The sequence below is a fragment of the Podarcis pityusensis genome, assembly GCF_964106645.2.
Source record: "Podarcis pityusensis genome assembly, chromosome: 3".
NCBI classification, from domain to species: Eukaryota; Metazoa; Chordata; class Lepidosauria; order Squamata; family Lacertidae; genus Podarcis; species Podarcis pityusensis.
Genome location: NC_138026.1, coordinates 24,435,183 through 24,457,482, shown reverse-complemented (window position 1 = coordinate 24,457,482; position 22,300 = coordinate 24,435,183). Strand labels below are relative to the sequence as shown.

At 44.4% G+C, this 22,300-nt stretch overlaps 2 long non-coding RNA genes across 2 annotated transcripts in view; both read right to left on the bottom strand.

Annotated features, from left to right (window-relative positions):
- Positions 1 to 22,300, bottom strand: part of LOC308473745 — a 396,145-nt gene that overhangs the window by 327,449 nt on the left and 46,396 nt on the right. The gene's annotated exons all lie outside the window — the stretch shown is intronic.
- On the bottom strand, positions 13,566 to 15,876 carry LOC308473731. The gene is made up of 3 exons (XR_013984260.1): positions 15,165 to 15,876; positions 14,437 to 14,537; positions 13,566 to 13,967 (listed from the first exon to the last, which is right to left on the bottom strand). It is a non-coding gene; the product is annotated as an uncharacterized lncRNA (long non-coding RNA).

Here is a 22,300-nt window from a genome sequence, read left to right as displayed (position 1 = left end):
AAACGTTTAGTGGGAAAGAAAACACTTTTTTTTTTTGCCACCCATGGCCACCTTACAACAAGGTGAGCTCAAAAGCCAGCACACACCCAAATGCTATGGAAATTCTCAAGCGCCCTGAGAATGAGGCAGGACGGGGCTTCCCAAACTTGGGTCTCCAGCTGTTTTTGGACTACAATTCCCATCATCCCTGGCCACTAGTCCTGCTAGCTGGGGATGATGGGAGTTGTAGTCCAAAAACAGCTGGAGACCCAAGTTTTGGAAACCCTGAGGTAGACAAATGAACGCCTCCGTCACAGAGGAAGGAACATACTTTCAAGAAACTGAAGGAGTGTCACATATTGTTCCTGTTTTATCATACATGTCGTCTGTTTTAATAATTAGCACAGTCCCACAATTTCAAATTGCTGGCAAATGACTTATAGGTATGGAACTTCGGTGTAGCTATGTGACTATTTCATGGACTTCCTTTCCAATCAATTCAGAGAAATGCAATTTTCAAATGCATTTTAAAAACGTAGACTTGCAGTGTTGTATGCCAGCAAGCTTTTAGTTAATAGCTTTTGGTGGACCAGGAGCCACGTTACCTCAGCAGTAATCTCTTCCCGTAGTGGTCTAACATGTCTAAATAAGCCAGACATCTACTATACCTAAGTACAGGGCTTTTTTTCAGCCGAACTCACTAGAACTCAGTTCTGGCACCTCTCAGGTGGGTGCTATTGCCATTATAAGAGAACAAGGGAGGTGTTCATGGTGAGTTCTGGCAACTCTTTTTCTATAAAAATAGCACTGCCTAAGTATAAAATCTCAGCCCTATGCTCTGTGTGGCTTTGGTAACGTAATGACTTGGGGAGTACTGTACACAAAAACACAAAGATTACAGAAGCAATAATTGACGCTGAGCAATGCAAACACTACCAAACCGCTGGCATAATGATGTTGTCCAGCCAAACAAATGTTGTACCTATTAGATGAAAAGTAATGCTTGTGCGGATAAAATTGATTTTTCTGGTTGCATTTTAGAAGGGCTTTTGGTCAGGTTTGGAGGAGGAAATGGGTTTTGGTGGCCTTGACACATGTAGTGTGAGACCCTATTAATTATCTAAGATTTATCAATAGTTTGCTAGAATTTGGTTGGGGGTGGGAGAGACATTATTTCGCAGCTTTTCTTCTTCCTATGTGACTGGCTCTGGAGAAGAGTGTCAGAAGAGAGTGCTACAGCAGGAGCAGCAAACCTTACTAAGCCTGAGGGCCTCATTTCCTCATAATCAGCCTTCAAGGGCCACATAACAGTGCTCACAGCAGTTCAGATTTCCAAGTATAGCTGTGCTTCTGTTCTCATATTGTTTCAGAAAGTGTGAATTAGGTAGGGTCAATGGTATTTTTTAGTAATGCACACCTGTTTGCTTGCAGTTTTGACTAATGATCTGATTTTTGCAAATCATTTTCATGAATATGTGCACGCACACCCAATATATGCATTTTTTGTAAACATTGGTTGGAGACGTGCATCACAAACATTGGGTAAGTGCAAATTTCAAAGGTTGGCTGTGTTTCAGTTTTCACACTGCTTCAGAAAGTGCAGATTGGGTAGGTTCTCCTTCAAAAGCAAACTGAATCAAATGTCTCCTCCATTCTGAAATAGGAGCCCATCCATTATAGAAATACATTCTCTGTTATAGGAGGATATGTCATCAGTGTATAATTAATATCTGTTCAGTACATGCCTCATAGCATCTCCTCACAGATTGTTAACACAGCATATTAATGATATATTTATGTTTCTTTGCCAAGATTTAAAGGTGAATATTGACTAATTGTTTTTACAAAGACTTGCTATCTGAGTAAGTTACCGGTAAGTGCTCTAGACTTAACAAACTTTCACAGGAGGGCCAGGAGGAACCAAGCTATTTCTGTCCTCTCACCCAAGTGTCTCTAGAACTAATGAAGTGAGAATCCACAAGGTTATGACAACTGAGGTGAATAATTTTCAGTCAATTGTTGGGTATACAAGCAAGTCACATACCACTATCCATCAAGAGGACTTAAACAAGCCTCATTGAAGAAAGGAAGGGGGAAGGAAATAAATACATTGCAAAGTAACTTGACATAAATTAATAGTGCAACAGTTGATTAGAGAGAAAAGAGTAAGTATCTTATATGTTGCTGACAAAGCATTGTATCTAACCAACGTACTCAAAGTAGACCCACTTAAATCAATGGCTGTGGCTACCCTAAACTTCATTCTCTGGTACCAAATGTCCTCACTTTTACCTGCAATCTGAGATTGATCCCCTTTAGCATGAACCCCAGATTATGAACTCCCTAAGGGGGGGTCATCCAAAAAGAAGAACTATGACCAAGCATAGGCAAACTCTGTTACGATATAGAAGCAATGCAGCTGCGAGCTGCTAGCTTGAAAACATCACATGATGGAATGATGGGACTGTTCCGTGGGAAACAGAGGGACAGTCAATTCACAGTGCGAAGCACCGGAATTAGCTCAGAGTGTAATATGAGCTCTTCCTCTTGTTCCTGTACAGGAAGTACAGGAAGTGTTTGTCTCTCGACTGCTGGAGCTTGAAGAGAGCAGTCATGTTTTCTGTACTGCTGCAAAGACAGAAATAAAGGCATGTAAATACGTTTCTGTCAATCTCTTTCCCCTGCCGAGGGGGGGGGCAGGAAAGGGGGGGCGTTCTTCTCACGCTGAGAAGAATCGCCTATCGCGACCTAGCCTGGATCTTGCTGGGGAATGCAGACAGGGAGGTCAACAGGAGATCAAGCCGGGTGCCTGGAGAGTTGCCAGTTACTACTGATATAGGCTTGAATTCCAACATACTCAGCCCTCCAGATGTTTTGAGACTACAACTCCCATGATCCCTAGCTAACAGGAACAGTGGTCAGGGATGATGGGAATGGTAGTCCCAAAACATCTGGAAGGCCGATTTGCCTATGCCTGACTAAGACCATTTAGTGGTCTCCTGAAGACCACATTCTCTTGTGGACAACATTTCAGTGGTGAGCAGAGCATTGGATACAACTCTTACACCCAAGCCATACAAAACCCAGAGATTTCTATGCACACTCTCTCCCCCCTCTCCCTCCCCCATTTCTGTCTTTCATCCAGGCAGGCAAGAAGCAATCTTGTCATTCAGGGACATACTCCAGCCAGGCAAAAAAGGACTTGAGTAGAGTGCAGAGTGGGATCAGTGAGGTGTGTGGCTTGAGATCAGAGAGTCCCAGGTCCTGGGGTCCCTCGACTCCCTGGTCTAACCTATATTTTGCTTCTGGGCTCCTGCTCCCTCCTCGGCATCCTACCACATCTAGGACAGGAGGCGAGGCAGTGGCTCACACCCATCTTATACAATCCCATCAGGTTTCTTAAGTACAGACATGCATTTGTGGGCTTCGCTTCTACCCACCGGCATTAATAATTGCTGTTTCGCAATGGGAGCTTGTCAAAGCTTTCTACATATCCACTGGCAAGCAGAAATCTCTTCCCTTTCCTGCTGGTCTTTCCCTTTGATTTCTACATCTGCCTTTCCATCTCCCTTTTTCTCTGCTGGGTGCTAGATGTTATCTCAGAAAATGCATGTTTCCAAACCCGCACCGCCCACGATAGCAGGAATATTATTACGGGAAGCTTCTTATTGCTACATAGGAGGGGAAGGGGGTGCATTAAGCCCCTTGCATTCACCAACTCTCCTCTGCAAACACATTCAAGCTCTTTTGGATCCTACTGGTGCGGAAGTGGGGAATGTTTGGTTCTGCCCATGACTGAGGCAAGAACTGTCTTTCTTTCTTTTTCCCCCAAAATGCCTTTTGCTCTGATGGCTCCGATCTGATAGTCCAGTGGAAAAAACAGATATAGAACCCTGAAATAGATGCAGGAAAAGAGGGCTGCCCCTGGTTTCAAAGAGCAAATAACTTTTCTCCCCACATCAGGCGGTTCATGTGTTTGGAAGGGAAGGCCTGAGGGCTCTTACCATCCTGATTGTGGAGTCAAGCGGCAAGCAGAACGAACATGTTCCTTCTTGAGAAGTTAAAAAAAAAAGAAACACGCATGAAAGGGTGGGCGTGCTCTGCGAAGCTGCCGCTAGTACTGGGTGGGGTCAAAGCACCTGAAAGTGCATGCTCACATCTGTCTCAGGGTTACCTGCCCTAGAAGACTGAGAAAGTTCCCTGGAAGAAACAGCTTACAGCTGGGAAATCCTGAGCATTTAAATCGGGCACAGGCAAACTCGGCCCTCCAGATGTTTTGGGACTACAACTCCCATGATCCCTAGCTACGGGTAACAGGACCAGTGGTCAGGGATGATGGGAGTTGTAGTCCCAAAACATCTGGAGGGCCAAGTTTGCCTATGCCTGATTTAAAACAATGAAAATAATATGATTCCCCCCTGAGTTGTTGTTGTTGTTGTTGTTGTTGTTGTTGTTGTTGTTGTTATGCACTACAGGTCAATATATTATAGCCTGTGCCAGTGTAAGGGTATTTTGCACCCTAGGCAACCCCCCCTCTTCACTCATGATACGACACTCTGCACATGCCCAAAGGAGGTGCACTTTTTCCATGTCCCCTGGGGAAGCTGAGGCCACCCGCAAACCAAGCGAAGGTGAAGAGGACGTCCAGCTGGGAGAAGCAGCTCCATGACACATCCTCACCTCAAATTCTGTTGTGGATTTGTGTTGTGTGGAAGTGCTAGCTCTTATATTCAAAGTAAATTCCTCGGCTCACTGTTCTTTGAGTCTCACAGTACAGTGGTACCTCGGGTTAAGAACTTAATTCGTTCTGGAGGTCTGTTCTTAACCTGAAACTGTTCTTAACCTGAAGCACCACTTTAGCTAATGGGGCCTCCCGCTGCCGCTGCACTGCCGGAGCACGATTTCTGTTCTCATCCTGAAGCAAAGTTCTTAACCTGAGGTACTATTTCTAGGTTAGCGGAGTCTGCAACCTGAAGCATCTGTAACCTGAAGCATCTGTAACCTGAAGCATCTGTAACCCGAGATACCACTGTATGTCTTTTACAACTGGCTCCAGTGGCTTGCAAACCTTGAGATTCTAGTAAAAAGATGAGACGGTTCCCGTGAGTCTGAAGTCTCCCCACCTCAATCATATGTTGCCCTGTATGTAAACTGCACTGTGATTGCTTGGCAGGGGATCGTGATGGGCTGCCGTACCATAATGCAAGGGTGAGGAACTGGTGGCCCTGAAGATGTTGCTGGACTTCAACTCCCATCATTGCTGAGGCTGGTAGCAGATGGAGCCCAACAGCACTGGAAGGGCAACAGCTTCCGCACTCCTGCTGCGTTGCTTGTTCTTGACAGTGGCGAACAAGTGCATGTGAAAGTAAAAATAGTCTTAGTGAAAGCCAGTTCATGTATTCAGTGATTATGTTTGCATTATTCAGCATTGTTACACTCCAGCCCAATCTCCGGGTGGTGCAGGATTCCTGGGGTTCCAGGCATACTTGCCCAGTCTCCATGTTTCCTTTTGGGAATAAGACACAGTGGAGACTGTGGTGTCTTTATGATACAGTCAAATCTCTTCTTATGCCCGCCTCCGCTTGCGTCCATTTTGTCCAGTGTCCGCGGCAAACTTGGAAATAACTGGCGGGTTTGCCACCATTCGCGCATGCACAGGAGCAGCAATTGCCACCTGCGCCTGCACACAATGACGCCTCTCCCAGCGACCCGTTTTGACCTCCTGACGGACTTCCAGAACAGATTGTGGTCGCAGGTAGAGGTTGCACTGTACAGTGGTACCTCGGGTTAAGTACTTAATTCGTTCCGGAGGTCCGTACTTAAGCTGAAACTGTTCTTAACCTGAAGCACCACTTTAGCTAATGGGGCCTCCTGCTGCCGCTGCACCGCACGATTTCTGTTCTCATCCTGAAGCAAAGTTCTTAACCCGAGGTACTATTTCTGGGTTAATGGAGTCTGTAACCTGAAGTGTATGTAACCTGAGGTACCACTGTATATGGTTTATTCACACATATATGCAACCTGAGCCTATGATGGAGGGGCTCACAGCATTAATACGCCAAGAAGGTCTTGTTTTTCCCATAGCCACAGCTTTGGATTCAAGCTGAAATTAGTCGTAGTGTGCTCTCTCTCTCTCTCCTCGCCTGTAGTTTTTTGTTTGTTTTTTTTAATCTAGGTCACATCACAGCAAACTCCACCCTCCAACTCTGACTTGGTCCTTCTAACACTCTCAAAGCTGGAGGAGGGATCCCACCCATTCGTCATCTGCCACTGAGCCCCCTCTCCTTTGCTCTCTTAATGGCCCATCACCCAGTCAATTACCAGAACACAGGAAGCTAGCCTGGCTTATATTTTAACACTTGCTGAGTCCAGGATTCCAGGAAGCTAGCCTGGCTTATATTTTAACACTTGCTGGGTCCAGGGTTTAGAATGGGTCTGGCACCCACAAACTCATAACGGTATGTACTAGATGCTGTAAAATTAACATTCATTGGTTTCAGGAACAGGTTCACACACTATCTCATTAGAGAAGGAAATGGAGATTTATTGGTTAAAAGTAATATTGTGAGAATACAAAGGACAAAAGATTGAAATGAATGTGGCACAGTTGCTTGGTTACACGCTCGCACCATTTTTAAGGCGGTATGATTAATTTCCTTTCATTATGTATCTGTCTTAAAATATAAACTCTGCACCTATGCCCTGTTTCCCACTGCTCTATTCTTCCTGGTTGCTCGACAGTCTGCTTCTGATCTCATCCACGTTAATTAATCTTTTCTTCTTGCTTCATTTATAAGGCTGTCAGCCAAAGAAGACATGAAGGAGATGGGATCTTTGGTGACCTTTCCTGTTTCAAATTTAATTTAGTGATAGACTTAGCTCGGATGGAGATATACCAAAGCTGTCCAGCAGGGGAATGACAGGTTCCCTGTTTGTTTGGTTTTTGTCTTAGAAAGGCAGGAAAAGGTGGGGAAATACTGGGGGCTGCCCAGGGCTGTCTTAAGCATATCCGGTGCTGTGGTGCAAAGATCCCTCCAGCGCTCCCCCTTTCCCAGAGTTGTCGACCTTTTTTAAGGGGGGAGGAAGGGTGGAACCCCAAAGTTGTTGACCTTTTGGGGTGGGGAGCTGACACCACACTTACACATTATCTCTAACAAGCCCTTAGAACAAAATAAGATGAAAAGGCAGAAGAAAATCTAATGAAGTCCTCAATTCCAAAGCAAGACTCATTCTAAAAATGCAAGAACGCTCGCTGTGGCTTTTGTAGGCATTTTGTCCCCCAAATACTGTGTGCATTTTAATACAAATTTTGGTACTTTTTTTGTGCCAAAGCCTTTATTACAAAATACAGAGAGGTGTGAAACCCAACAGATAAGGACATTCCATTTTGTATAGTAGTCAAGAGGGTGAATCAGAGGGGGTTGCTTAACAATGCAGACCAAATGAAATCCTTAGGAAACCATGGTCTTGCAGGGGGTTCTCTATAATGATGGCTAGTTGCTTTTAAATTAATAGTATTCCCAAGTAAAGTTGACACCACTTGACAAAATCCATCACGTGTGCCTGTCCTCAGTAACTCTGGCTCTATGCAGTGTAATCTCTTGTTGCATTTAATTAAGAGTGACTCATTAATTGTGCCCGCAGGCTAGATTCTAAGTGGGTGGGAGTAGATGAATGAATGAAGGGATGCTAGTCTGAACTAGCTGGTATGTTTGCCTGACCCTGCCTATCCTTCTGTATCCCCTTGTTGCGGCAGGTTAGGAGTAGTCAATTGAACCGCACAAGTGTCTGGCTTCAGAAAGCAAAAGCATCATCTGAAAGTCTTCTTCAGACAATGGTATGTTGTCTGGGTACTACTGCCATGCCTTTTGCCCCAATTAAGTCTCGCCTTTCGAAAGGAAAACAAACCTAACAGGGTGTCTCAGTGTGAAAGGAGGAGGTTGTGGATGGAGCGGTGCCCAGACGGCTTTCAAAAGGTGCAATGCTTACAGTCAAATTGAATTCTGTGCATGGTTAAATTGTCTTGACCACGTTTTCCTGTGATGTTGTTAGCTGGCAGAACTTGGCCACCGATGTCCTTGGCATCTCAGAGGATTGGGCCCCCTTTTAAGTCAACCATAGGGCAGATTGAAAAAGCTGTTACTGATTGAAGCAAATGTAAAAGAAAGCAGAGGTTTTCTGGCTCCTTGCCTGCCCTCGCACTTGGTTACTAGATTATATGAGAGGTGAAAGCAGATGATGGGAAATTGCAGCTCCCTGGCTTTCTTTAAGAAGAAGGAGCTTGGCGTCTCCTTAGCCTTGGGGACTTTCTGTGTGCTGAACCACCAGCCAGGTGAGAGCGCACATGCGTCTTTTCTCAACTTAGATTATTGGTCTTGAAAAATCTGGCACACTGCTCTTCTATGAAAGTTTTCTCATGAGCTGGAAGTAGCAAGAGTCTTTTCCAATATGGCATGCTTTTATTTTATTTTATTTACAAATGAAGAAGCCTGTGGCTATATGGTCCCTCCTGCTTATTCCAAAGTGTGGATTTTATGAAAATATGTTTAAGCGGACATGTGCTCATTATATTTCTGTTGGACTACCAGTAATTGGGAAGCAAGGGAAATAATGGTGCCAACTCTTCATTCCTTTATTTTTTCCATTGTATGTGAATTCCTCAGTTTAAATAAATGCCCATTTGTGTGAAAAATATTGTAAATGTTTGTTGACTCCTGCTGGATCTTAGGTTGCAAATGATTTTAGTGCTTTGAGGGTTATTTTCTTTTCTTTTTATGTAATTTCCCCCCTTTTTGTTATAATTTACAAATGAAAAAAGTTTTTTCAAACCCTTAAAGAGATTTTGCTAATTCGATGGTATCTTGGTTGATTTCTGTTCTGAGTTTATATATTTTATATTACACACACCATGCATGAAAAAAATTGCATGATTTCGAGGTTTCGTACTTTGAGGTCTGCAACCATATAATAAATTTGTTTTTATTATTTAAATTTGTAGCACTATTGTCTGCTAGTGCTAGGATCCTTCAAAATATTTAATTTTCTTCTAAATTGTGCAATTGAGTCTTACCAAACTGTTAAAAAAATAGAATGCATACAGCATGAGGGGAATCGTATACATTACAGAATACATTTATTAGTATCTAATGGATACCTTCTTTGGCTTCAAGATATTATAAAAATTCAAGAGAACAAAAGCATAGCATGTGTCTTCTTTCCACACAATCTTTTTAAAATAGTAATTGCACCTTAATTCCCCATTTATAGTACAATGTTGGCATGCATTATGCTTGGGAAGCATTTTCTTAGCTATTAAAGTTCTATATACTTGTAGCTAGGAAAATGCCACATATCTCCTGAAAACACAGTAAAAGTTTGAAATGCGACTGTAATATGGAGTGTAGTCATGCAAGTGCTATTGGTGTTAAACCACAGAGCCTAGGGCTTGCTGATCAGAAGGTTGGTGATTTGAATCCCCGCGACGGGGTGAGCTCCCGTTGCTCGGTCCCTGCTCCTGTCAACCTAGCAGTTCGAAAGCACATCAAAGTGCAAGTAGATAAATAGGTACCACTCCGGCAGGAAAGTAAACAGCATTTCCGTGCACTGCTCTGTTCGTCAGAAGCGGCTTAGTCATGCTGGCCACATGACCCAGAAGCTGTCTGTGGACAAATGCCCGCTCCCTCGGCCTATAGAGCGAGATGAACATGCAATCCCAGTCGTCCGCGACTGGACCTAATGGTCAGGGGTCCCTTTACCTTTACCTTTAAGCCTAGCTGTGATAGGAAACGGGACAATGCCTACCCACACAGAGGGAGTATGCATGTGCATTCAACTCCTGATGGTGTCCACATCACCCAGGAAATTGCAGCCATTGAGATAAGAAAAGAAGAGTCGTTCTGTTGTCTGGAGAAGTCACTTCCTGGTTTTCATGGGGAAGTCATTTTCAGTGGAACCCAGCAATGGAAGTGCGCAGCTGAATTGAGGCCGCATTGGGTGTTGAAATTTTGTGCCCAGGGCAACCTCCCCTGTGTCCTTTCCCCTCCATGCTATGCCACTGCTATCTAGTTAGCATGGCCGAATCGTGTCTTCACATGTTGCAGTGAGACCTGAAGGCCGACCACCTATGTTGTGGGTGGGTAAGATTGGTCAGCCACAATTGGTAGGTCCCTCGATATTGGGTTCACTCTGGCCAATGGGACGCAGTCTAAACGGTTCGAGGGACCTATATATACCCTATATATACTGCCTCGTTCGCAGTCAGCACCCCCAGGGTCTGGGAGCTCAGGGCCTCAACTTGCACAGCATGTGGAAGGGGAAAATTTCTTCCATCCAAGCTCCTCACATGTTTTTAGTTCTGTGCAGGTTCGGTTGGCCCCTTCAAGGGAGGCGCTCAGTGTCCAGTCTTCAGAGGAGGTTCTCCTGGTGCCTAGAGTCGCTTCATCTGGTGGCAAGCGGCAGAAGAGTCTTTATTTCCCCCCCTAAAAACTAGGTGCGCCCTATGGTCCGGTGCGCCCTATGGAGCGAAAAATACGGTACACAACGATGTGATGTCATCACATAGCAGTGTTCAGAGGAGAATTGTGAGGGGGGAAAGATGGTGCTGTCCAATCTTAAACTTTCACATAATCCCCCCCATAAACCGCCATAATGCATCTTCACACTCCTCCCAAATTTCATACACACACTGTGAATAAGGTTAGTAAATCTGAGGTGACGTTTCAGCTCTGCCCTAGTACTTCAGGCATTCAGTGAGCATGCATAGCCTTTCTCTTCTCTTCCATGCAGTCTCACAGAATGTGAACAACTGAAAGGAGAATCTTGTTTTCTATGTGCAGAATTTTTATTTATTTTGAAGGAATATTCCACCTGCAGCCTGATGTGGTTTACTGCCATATCTCACTGCTATTAGAACAAAGCCCTGGCCTTGCAATATTTTATGTGCTGTTTTTCAACATCTGAATGCATTTTCAACATTTGAATGCATTGCTTTTGTACATTGCCTAAGGCGAATAAGTCTGACAGTATGGAAATAAAAGAAACCAATATATTGTGAATTTCTAACTGCACTCTTAAAAGCACCAAATCTATTTATTCTGGCATGCAAGAGAAAATAGAGCTGAAGGCAAATGCATATATTTAAAGGAAAGATGGTTACTCTTGTATAACATTTGATTCTTCTGCTGATATTCGAAACTTTCCGTGCCTGTTCACATTTTATTTCAGAGCAGGAGCTGACGTCAATTGCTTGTTTTGCTTTCCGGTTATGTGCTTTGTTTCCATTCTTGTGCATGGACTACTTGAGATGGAGATGACAAAGGTAAATTGAATGCTCCTGAATGTGTCATGGTGAAAAGAATTTGCCCTTTGACCTCTGGCTCCCTGCCTGCTGTCAGAAATTAATACTTCTAAATGTCTCCCATCAGGTCCTCTTTGAGGAAGCAGGAGAGTGAAAAGTAATTGCCCGACTCCTATTTCTTCCATTACATCTCTACCTGGGGGGTATTCAGAGTGGTGCCCTGGGAATTCTGCATTGCTTGTCTTTGTTCAAATGAAAGACGCATATTAGTTCTGCACATTATCGAACGTGCCATATTCATATCAGGCTATTTCTTTTCTTTTTTTCCAGCTTAAGAGTTATAGCTCTGCGTGGAAACAGCTTCCACTGAAGTCAGGAGATCCCTGCCATGCAAGGGACAGAAAAATATACTACTGTTTTTAGAGCAGAAATAAAAACCCTAGGAAGCCCTTCTATTATTTATCTCTCCTTGCTAGCCAGGGATCTTTGCTCATCCCACAAACATACCACTCATTTGCTAGCACCATCATTAGCTGGAGGTGTGTTGAGACAGTCACGTGAAAGAACACAGAAAGAGATTCCACATAAGGGTCTTTCAAATGTCACCCTAGCAGTGGGAGATCCTCAATTGCAGGGGCTAGGATGACCAAACCACACCAGAGGTGTGTAGGGCCCTCCTGACGATGGCACCAGCTCATGGCATCATATTCCAGTTTAAGAGCGATCTCTGGATTTTGGGAAGCCCTCAGAAAGATGACACCTGGTGGCATCCTGCGGCCTACTAGCAGACCCTCCAAGCGTCTCTATTTTCCAGGAACAATCCTGGATTTACAGAAGACACCCCAGTTTCTTTTCTTTTTCTTATAGTTTTGGTTTCTGAATTTCAAAGGTTTACAAATTAATACATGCTTTCCCACTTCACATTCATTTCACATTTAACTTCCAGCCCACCCTCCCATAGTCTCCCTCATAATTTCCATAATTTCTTATTATAGTTATTCCATATGCCATCTTCTCCACAGTATTCAATTGCTGATCTTCTTTCAAATCCTACCTGTGTTGTTGCATGTTTACAAAGCGTGTTCTCCTTCATGGAGAGCACGTGTTGCAGTGGGGTCTAACAGGACACCCGCTCTTGGTTACTGGGCAAGACCATTTGGATGGTCATGACTGTGACTGGGCCAGTTTGGGCTGGTGCCATTTGGTTTTTTGCCTACTGCGCAGCAAATCGTCACAACTTGTAAGGTTGCGGTTAGGCATTGGTTAAAATTTGGTTGGTGGAGGGGTAAGGGTTGGCTGTGCCTGTCCCTCCAATGCTGCTGCTGCAAGGGAATTCCATTAAAGGAATCCAAAGGTTTGCCATCCATTTGTCTGTATCCCTGGCAAGGGGCTAGGGCCGTGCAAGCCCCTGGGAGCATGCAGGGAGGGGTGACGGCGTGGTGCCCAGCCCCATTCTCTCCCCAATATTGTTTTCTCTTACTGGCTTTCGCTGAAATCCGGAAGTCAGTTCTGTCCCGGGGCGGGGACAGATAGTTGTTACCAATGCCTAAGCAACCACTCACATTATGTATTTTAATAAAGTTGTGGCCAAAATTATGCCAAAAAACTTTAAACAAAAATTCTGTGTGAATTGTGGTTTATTTAGGGGGTGGCTTGGAGATCTCGACACGCAACAATTCTTTAAATATTCAACACAAGTTTTCCACTCCTCCTTAAAATCTGCCCTGGCTTGGTCTCCGATTTTCATCGTTAAATTTGCCCATTTGGCATATTCTGTCAGTTCTAACTACCACTCTGTGTTTTATGTTTTTATATGGTGGGCACTGCCCAGAGTGGCTGGGGCAACCCAGTTAGATGGGTAGGGTATTATTATTATAGAGTATGTCCCTATTTCCATCGGAGAAAGGTTTGAGGTTATGTACTAGGTGCACAGTGGTTGCTCATCATGAGAATGTAGGATCCTCTCTTTATGGAGTCAAACCATCAGTCCCTATTAAGCGAAGTGCGGTTTACACTAACTGGCAGCAGTTCTTTAGGGTTTCAGGCAAGGGTCCATACCTGGTGATGTCAGGGATCGAACCTGGCACCTTATGCACCCAAAACATAGGCTCTGCCACCGAGCCGTAGCCCTTCCCACATCTCAGCCCTGCCTCTGTTGTTAATAGCTTTCTCTATGACTGCCAAGAGCAGGGGTCAGCAAACTTTTTCAGCAGAGGGCCGGTCCACTGTCCCTCAGACCTTGTGGGGGGCCAGACTATATTGGGGGTGGGGGAAATAAATGAATTCCTATGCCCCACAAATAACCCAGAGATGCATTTTACATAAAAGCACACATTCTACTCATGTAAAAACACCAGGCAGACCCCACAAATAACCCAGAGATGCATTTTAAATAAAAGGACACATTCTACTCATGTAAAACACGCTGATTCCTGGACCGTCCGCGGGCCGGATTTAGAAGACAATTGGGCCATATCCAGCCCCCGGGACTTAGTTTGCCAACTCATGGCCAAGAGTCAAGCAATTTCACTTTGGATCTCTTCTGTGTTCTCCTTAAGTTGGGCAAAGGTTATCACTGGAGAGCTGTATCTGTACACTGAAAACTCCATTGAGCCTGTTGTTCCCTTTATCTGCGAGTCAAAGTTTCTGTCTGTTCTTCTCCCCTATACAGCACAACAAAGCACGCAATCATCTACAGAGATACGAAAGCAACAACTGAGCATTTCAGAAGCCGCATTTGGGCTGCAATGAGGTGGCAAAGACCACAGGGTGCTTATCCTGCATCAGCTGCTCTGGTTTCCAGGCACAATTTAAAGCAGTGGGATGCGGGTGGCGCTGTGGGTTAAACCACAGAGCCTAGGACTTGCCAATTGGAAGGTTGGCGGTTCGAATCCCCGTGACGGGGTGAGCTCCTGTTGCTCGGACCCTGCTCCTGCCAACCTAGCAGTTCAAAAGCACGTCAAAGTGCAAGTAGATAAATAGGTACCGCTCCGGCGGGAAGGTAAACGGCGTTTCCATGCGCTGCTCTGGTTCGCCAGAAGCAGCTTAGTCATGCTGGCCGCATGACCTGGAAGCTGTACGCTGGCTCCCTCGGCCAGTAAAGTGAGATGAGCGTCGACTGGACCTAATGGTCAGGGGTCCCTTTACTTTACCTTAATTACCTTTAAAGCCCTAAGCGGCTTGGTTCCATGATACTTAAAGGACTGCCACCTTCCTTCTCAGCCTGCTTCCTGCCCCTGGTAGAAAGGCCATTGCATCCCACCTAGAAGAAACAGAGGGCAACACATTGAAGGAGGGCACCCAAAATGCAGAGCGACTTGCTCTATGAAGTTTGGCTGCTCGCCCCCCAACCACCCTTTACTGTTTTCCACCAGCTAGTGAAGACTTTTCTATTATGTCTGGCTTTTGCCTTTGCCAGTCAGATAATAAGTGCTTTTTTTCTGGAGGTACTCCCGTGAATTTGAAGCTTACTTATTTTCTAAAGTCTGTCATGGCTCCTCTCTGGTAGCCATGTCTCCCTGCTCCCTGACAGAAAGACTGTGTTCTTAAAATAGACATGAGGCATAGGATTTTCTTCTAAATAAACGAACAATTCAGTTTGATTCTGCGTGCTTCTCAAATAAATAATATTAATTAATGGCTTGTTCTCCCTCATTTCCATCACTCAACATATAGAGAGAACTGTGGTGGAAACTACACACATACAAAAAAACGCTGTAAAAATGCTTTAAAAAGAATGTTTTGAAAAACACATTGAATTTTGCATAGCTCTGTGTCACCATCTAGTGTCGCATTTGTATATTACACTTTACATTTACTGTATAGCTGAGTCCTGTGATGAAAGGAGCTCGCGAATGTAGGCCTTTCCAAAAATGCCTCAGTAACTTACATCAAGCGTGGAAATGGCATTCAAAATGGCAGCCTTGATAAAATCAACCACTCATCATCAGGGCAACTGAGAGTATTGGCAGAGCTGTGTCAATGCCCCAATTCCATGGAAACACACAACATGGGCCAAATTAGATGAGAAGCAGGAGATAGGAAGCAGCTTTCTGATACTGGTGCCTGTCTGTTGTTCTTAAAATGCAGCCGTGAATGCTACAAAGTTGATTGGAGGGGGTGTAGAAAGGGTGCTCGATCCAGTTTCCATAAAAATAAATAAACCAGAATTCTAGCCATTAAGAGTAGGAAGACATGCTTGGAAGTATGGGGATAAAAATCTAATTAGGCAGAAGGCTAAATAAGGATTCCTCTGAGTTGAGGCTGCCGTGTCTTGTCAAGCTCCAGGCCTGTTTCCGTGATTAGGAAAAGCAGAATGAAATATACAAAAGGGTATAAATTATGCAAAATAAATAAAATATGTAAACAAGACCAATCTTCGTAAGCATACTGATTCGGTTTGCACTGAATTTGGATTCCCTGGATGCATAATTTTAACATTGTGCATTCTTTTTTGAAAGTGGGGAATACCAAGTAGAAATAGTCAACAGGTTCCCCCCCTTCCTTCTGCTACTGTGTGTGTTTGTGTGTGTAATACCTTTGCTATAGAAATGCATAGCAAAGTCACTGTCTTTCAGCCTAACCTACCTCACAAGGTTGTTGTTGTGAGGAGGGGGAGAATTATATAGGTCCCCTTGAGCTCTTTGAGGGAAATGTGCAATATACATGTAATAACAATAATGAAGTAATAAAATGCTTGGCCAGCCAACCCTCGAGTTTGTTTGAAACCACAACAACACAAGCTGTATTTTAAGAATTTTACTTCCCTCACAAACCAGCATCCTGCAACTGGAGCAGCTAATTGTAACATGTTCATTGCTTAGAAACAAATTATAAGTGGGAACTTGCTTTGCTGAGTTCCCTCATATGGCGTAAAATGCATTTTGCAAGAGTTTTATAAACATAAAAAGGCAACCTACAGCTAGGCCTCAAAGGGGCTAGTAGCACATTCTACAGATGCACAAAGCACAAAGCTGTTTTTCCTTATTTTGCTTTTTTTTTTTACATGTTGCGTTTCAAAGTTCGAAGATTAAACACATAGCCGTGGTTTAGAAAGCGTAAACATATAGTTTTCCGCTTGACAACATAATATTTCTAAGTGGTTTCTCCCTCCCACAATCCCTTTTTCTGTTTTCGTGGACTCAGAGCTGTGCAGTGCCTGTTGGTTGTTTTCCAGCAAGCATTGCATGAATTATTCAGGGCAACCCTAGTTAAAAATGTGTGTTCAACATCTTCGGTGTTCCTTTAATTCGGTTAAGTGATAGAGTGAATTAACCTGACTGACATCTTTTTAAATGAAAACATATCCTTAACCTACAGCAAAGTTTTCTCCTTTTTTCGCTCTGATCTCGTTCCAAACCACATCCCCTGAAGGATTAATGCTACAGAAACTTGTCACTTCAGTTGGATCTGAGAGATATGTTGAGTACATTATTATCTCAGTAGGTCATCCAAGAAAATCTGCTCTTCTTCTTCTTCTTCTTCTTCTTCTTCTTCTTCTTTTGCATATTGATGGCAGATCCTTTGAATAAATTGACTTGCATAAGCTGGAGGGGAAAAAATGGATTAGGGAAATGATCCACAATTTCTTATTTTCTTATGGTATGGCCAGCTGTATTTATTCAGGATACATCAAGAAATGAGGGGGAACAAAAATAAAATAGAGCTAATTTGTTCTACGATGAGTGGCCACCACAACATGAAGCATTTGTTTTGAATATCTTTGTACTGTATTTCCAGGAGAGGAGATGAAGAAAAGGTGGCAATATGACCAAGGGCAATGTTAGGCTCGTCACCTCTTGGTGTGACTTAACAGCTAAAAGCCTGATTCTGTGCATGTCTGCTCAGAAGTAAGTATAGGCAACAGTCAATTGATATGCGGTTGTGTACAGCTGCATCACGCTGAACCCAGAGGTGACTATAACAATGGCAAAAACAGCCCTAAAAGAGCACAGAAAGGCAAAAAAAGGTGCAAAAACAGCATCTAGCAATCCCAGGAGCCCTTGCACCAACTCTTGAGACCTGTGGAGATCTGGGAGTTTGAGCAAGAAGGTTTGGAGGGAGCAATTGTGGTGGAGTTTGGCAGAGTTTGGCCTCTGGTAAATGCTGCTCGTTGTTTTTTACAGGGGTTTTTAAGGGTTCAGAAGGTGTTCGCAGGCTTTTTCAATGGTGTTTCAAATATAAACAATTCAAATATACACACAATTCAGATATAAGTGTAGTGCCTTGGAAGTAACTCTCGCATCAATAGGGAGTTGCAGATGTAAGAGAAGTTGATGTCCTTCAGATCAATATGGGCTATGAAATATGGAACCCTGGGTTTTGAGAGGGGAAAGCTAGCTTTTAATTTCTACCCAGCCATGAAGCTCACTTGCTTGACCTTGGACAAGTCAACATCCCTCCTCTTTAGACTGTTGCTATTTGAATAAATGGGAGACAGTTGCAAAAGTGCTTTGTGCATTGCGATGGTCCTCTGCGGGCACATTCTTAGCCTCCTAGTCTCCAGAATGCACATTTGTTATATATTTTTATTGTTGCACTCTTTTAAAAAACAAAACAGGACACATCAATGGTTCTTGTCTGTTAAATGTATTCCCAGCTCCATACATTAAAAAACACACCCCTCTAGATTTACCTTGCTTTTTCACCAACTACTAACATTAAAATAAGCTTAAATCATTTTTCTTTTGGGAAAAATATCTCTCCCCTTCATGATGGCAAGATTCTCAGTTAAAATGTTCCTTGTTTATACAGCCAGAGTGCAGTGCAAGGTCTCCCAATAGGAGGTGAATTATTTTGGAAGTTCATTATCAAATGGGACTGTATTTTGCTGCTGTGACAGCTGCCAGCTGTTCTCAGTGGGTGTGCGCACCTCGGCCATCTGCTCCCCCTATAAATGTATGAACAGCCCTGAGTGTGCCAGAATCCCACCTGGAAGGAATTACGGTAAGCGGATGACTGTAGGATATCGGGTCTACTAGTTCTCATCGGACCATGATCTGCGCAGCCACTGTTACAAAAGGGAAATGTCAGTGCAATCCTATGCAAGCGTATCTGCGGCATAGAAAGATGGGGATAGAAATAAGATCTAAGAATAAAAGGAAACCATGTTTACTCTGAAGTAAGTCCTGCTGCATTGGGGTTGCTCCCAAACAAGTGTGCGTGGGATTGTGCCCCTAGTCTATCACAGATGCTAATGAAGGATGGGTGGGAAGAGTGCAGAAGCACAAGTAATAATAATAATAATAATAATAACAATAACAACAACAACAATAATAATATTTATACCCCACCTATCCGGCGGCTTACGGCATATCTAAAAACATAATAAAAACATTAAGCATTAAAAACCTCCCAATACTGGGCTGCCTTCAGGTGTCTTCTAAAAGTTGTGTCATTCTTTATCTCCTTGACATTTAAAAGGAGGGCGTTTCACAGGGGGGGGGTGCCACTACCGAGAAGGCCCTCTACCTGGTTCCCTGTAACTTCGCTTCTCACAGTGAGGGAACCAGCAGAAGACCCTTGGAGGAGGACCTCAGTGTCCGGGCTAAGCGATGTGGGTGGAGATGCTCCTTCAGGTATACTGAAGGGGTGGAAGAAAAGTGCAATGGAAAAATCTCACTTTCCTCAGGTGAAGTGTTTGTGAATCATTGCAATATATTTGCATTTCACTCGGTTTGCAACATTCAAGTGAAAAGCACCCATTAAAATCTAGCAGCTATACGTGGCACCATTTTCATCAGGTAGCCATGTTCTAGCAGTGTTTTACCATGGCAAATGTTTTGGCAGATGTGTATATTGCTAGTGGTTGATATGTTAAAATGTGCTTCTCACACCACCCTGTTTACAGCCTTGTGGTAGATCTATCTGCCTTCACAAGCCTTTCTGAGTGATGACAACGAGGAAACATGACAGAGACTGACCCCGAGCCGCAAAGTCTTGGTAATAATGTTCTGAAGTTCTCACATTTCACTTGTGGTTTACCACAAGATACGTGTGGACATATGGCGTGAAGGATCTGCTTGTTTCAATGCAAGACCAACACACCACAAATGTGTGAAAGTGAAGCAAGGCAGGCAGAACTTGCAGCCTTGGTATGCTGTTGTGTCTCCTTTCAAAGTCAAAACAATATGCCAAGCTGATAACTCCCATGCTGCATTCACAAAGGAGAGGAGAGGTCACTTAAGCTCCTGGAAGATGATAAGCAAATGCATGCTAACATTCCTTCCATGCTCTAAGATCTAGTTAATTCTGCACCACTGTGGAGACGGATGCAAAGAATTGCTAACCTTGATTTTTTGTATTTGTACTGCTTTTCCATTGCACTGCCAGGAGCACTCAAGAAGCAACCTGAGAAGGACTCATTCTGTCGATTTCATCATGTAAGGGCTTTGCTGAAAGAGTACAGTGGTACCTCAGGTTACATACGCTTCAGGTTACAGACTCCGCTAAGCCAGAAATAGTGCTTCAGGTTAAGAACTTTGCTTCAGGGTGAGAACAGAAATCATGCTCCGGCGGTGCGGAAGCAGCGAGAGGCGCCATTAGCTAAAGTGGTGCTTCAGGTTAAGAACAGTTTCAGGTTAAGTACGGACCTTCGGAACGAATTAAGTACTTAACCCGAGGTACCACTGTATTTCCCCAGCCTCAAGCATGAACGGACACACCACGATACTTTTAGCCCCAGCAGAGTGTTTTTAGCCAATTGCTCTCTGTGTGATAATGTGTGCTGAACTTCAGGGCCCCCACCAACAACTGACAACTGAGAAGGAAGGAAATCTGGGTGTTACCTGGTGCATGGTCATAAATTTTGCCAACAATTGGGGTGTAGGAAGAAATCAATTTCCGTTCTGACCCATGTTTGCAACACACAGTGCTCTTTCCATACTGCTGCAGTCTGCATTACAAAAAATAAATAAATTATGTCATTCGTTTTGCTGCCCACTGTTGATAGAATCATACATAGGTAATTATGTAATTATAGTATGTTATTCCACATCACCCATATTAATGCAAAAGCCTCACTTCAATGCAAAGGAAATGCAGTGCAAATGATGGAGGCCTCTATTATGTATTGTTTGTGGACTGAAAACCACAGCAGTGAATACTAATCCTATTCACTGCTAGATCAATTTCCATTCTGGACATGCTATGAATAAGCCAATGTTGTCAATTTCCATTGCATGGACAGGCGGAGTCCCCCAGATCCCGAGCGGCCCCCCTGTCATGTGGAATAACGACTCAAGACAACGTGCTATGGGATTAAATTGGCCACAACTTTATTAAATTTCAAATGCGGGCAGACCTTGGCTCAGGCATTGGGCGTTATCCCTCCCCAGTCCCCAGCCGGGGACCTAGGGAGCATCAGGGTTATCCAGTGTGTGTGTGGGGGGGATGGGCCGGCTCTGGAGAACATATGTTCAAGCAGAGATAGCCGCCCCCGTTACGCCGCCGCCACAGGGGAGAGCAATGACGACCTTTCGGCGTACGGTCAAAGCCTCCCTTCAGAAACCCCTTTAACGGGGAACCCTGGTATCGCCGCTGCAAAGAGGAAGATAGACTAAAGGATTCCGCCCAAGGCCTGATACTACCAAAGTTGTGACGTTTTGCTACGGGAAAGGCGAAACCTGCCAATGCAGGGAAATTCCTTTCCGGCCCTTTGACAGCGACCTTGACGTAGCAGCGCCCGCATACCTGCGAAGAAAAGTTAACCTGCAAAACCTGTGAAGAAAAGTTAACCTGCAAAACAAGACATTAACTGAGGGTGGGTAGGGTGGGAGAAGCTCTGGAGCCAAGTGAGGATTCCCAGGTAAGATCCTCCCTCTATTGTGTGGGCAGGTAGTCCCTCCCCCACCTGGCCTGGTCTCCTTGGCAACGCTTCCCCCAGGTGGGATTGGACAACTGACTGGGGTAGGCGGAGACCTCCAGGTATTTGGTACTTGGCGAAGCCAAGCCTATGCTGATGGAGCCGCTCCAGATCCAGGGGCTGCGCGCGTCCACTCAAAGGGCGCCCCCTGTTTTTATGCGGGGAGCGGTCATTCCCATTTCTGTCAGAATTCTCTGATAATCCACAGTGTCCCAGAGAACCACTACGTTGGAGATGAAGTGGGAAACTAAGCTATCTGCTGTTGCCACCACCAATTGCAAGGCCCAGGGCCTACCAATGTAAAAGAGTGCACCAGAGGAGGCACAACAAAGTTGCATCTGATCCTTGCACTGGCTTGCAGAGTGCTGGCTGGGCCTGTAATGTTTTGCCTGCACAGAGACCTATGGAGTCCTGGGAGTTAGCCTCCTTCACCCTTTTCTGGGTAATAATAATAATAATTTATTTATACCCCGCCCATCTGGCTGGGCTTCCCCAGCCACTCTGGGCGGCTTCCAACAAAATATTAAAATGCAGTAATGCATCAAACGTTAAAAGCTTCCCTAAACAGGGCTGCCTTCAGATGTCTTCTAAAAGTCTGGAAGTTGTTGTTCTCTTTGACATCTGGTGGGAGGGCGTTCCACAAGGCGGGTGCCACTACCGAGAAGGCCCTCTGCCTGGCTCCCTGTAACTTGGCTTCTCGCAGCGAGGGAACCGCCAGAGGCCGTTTAGGTAGATGAGGTTTGTCTATGCAAAGGGTTCTTAGCCTTCTGATCAAACATATACGCCACAAGTGTCATGGAAAAACCAAGACATCCCATTTCTTTTTTTTTTTACTGGAAAGTTTTAATGATGAAAGATAACAGCTACTGTTTACAGGCGGCAACCACAGCAGCCAACATAGCAGCATAAGGAGAAGACTCGTCCCCACCAGCCTTCACTTTCATGCAACCAGTTACTCAGCAGATTGTTTCCTTGCCAGATAGGTCAGTTACATGGACAAAAGTGTCATTGAAGGAAGCGAAGATGTGGCAGACTCCAAACACATTCTCTCCTTCAGCCACCTGTGGTCCCAGACTGATAACCTGTTCTTCCTTCTTTTCCTTGCCCTTATGAGGTGCCATTTTCGCACGTCTCCTCAGGCAGCAACCAGGCATCCCATTTCT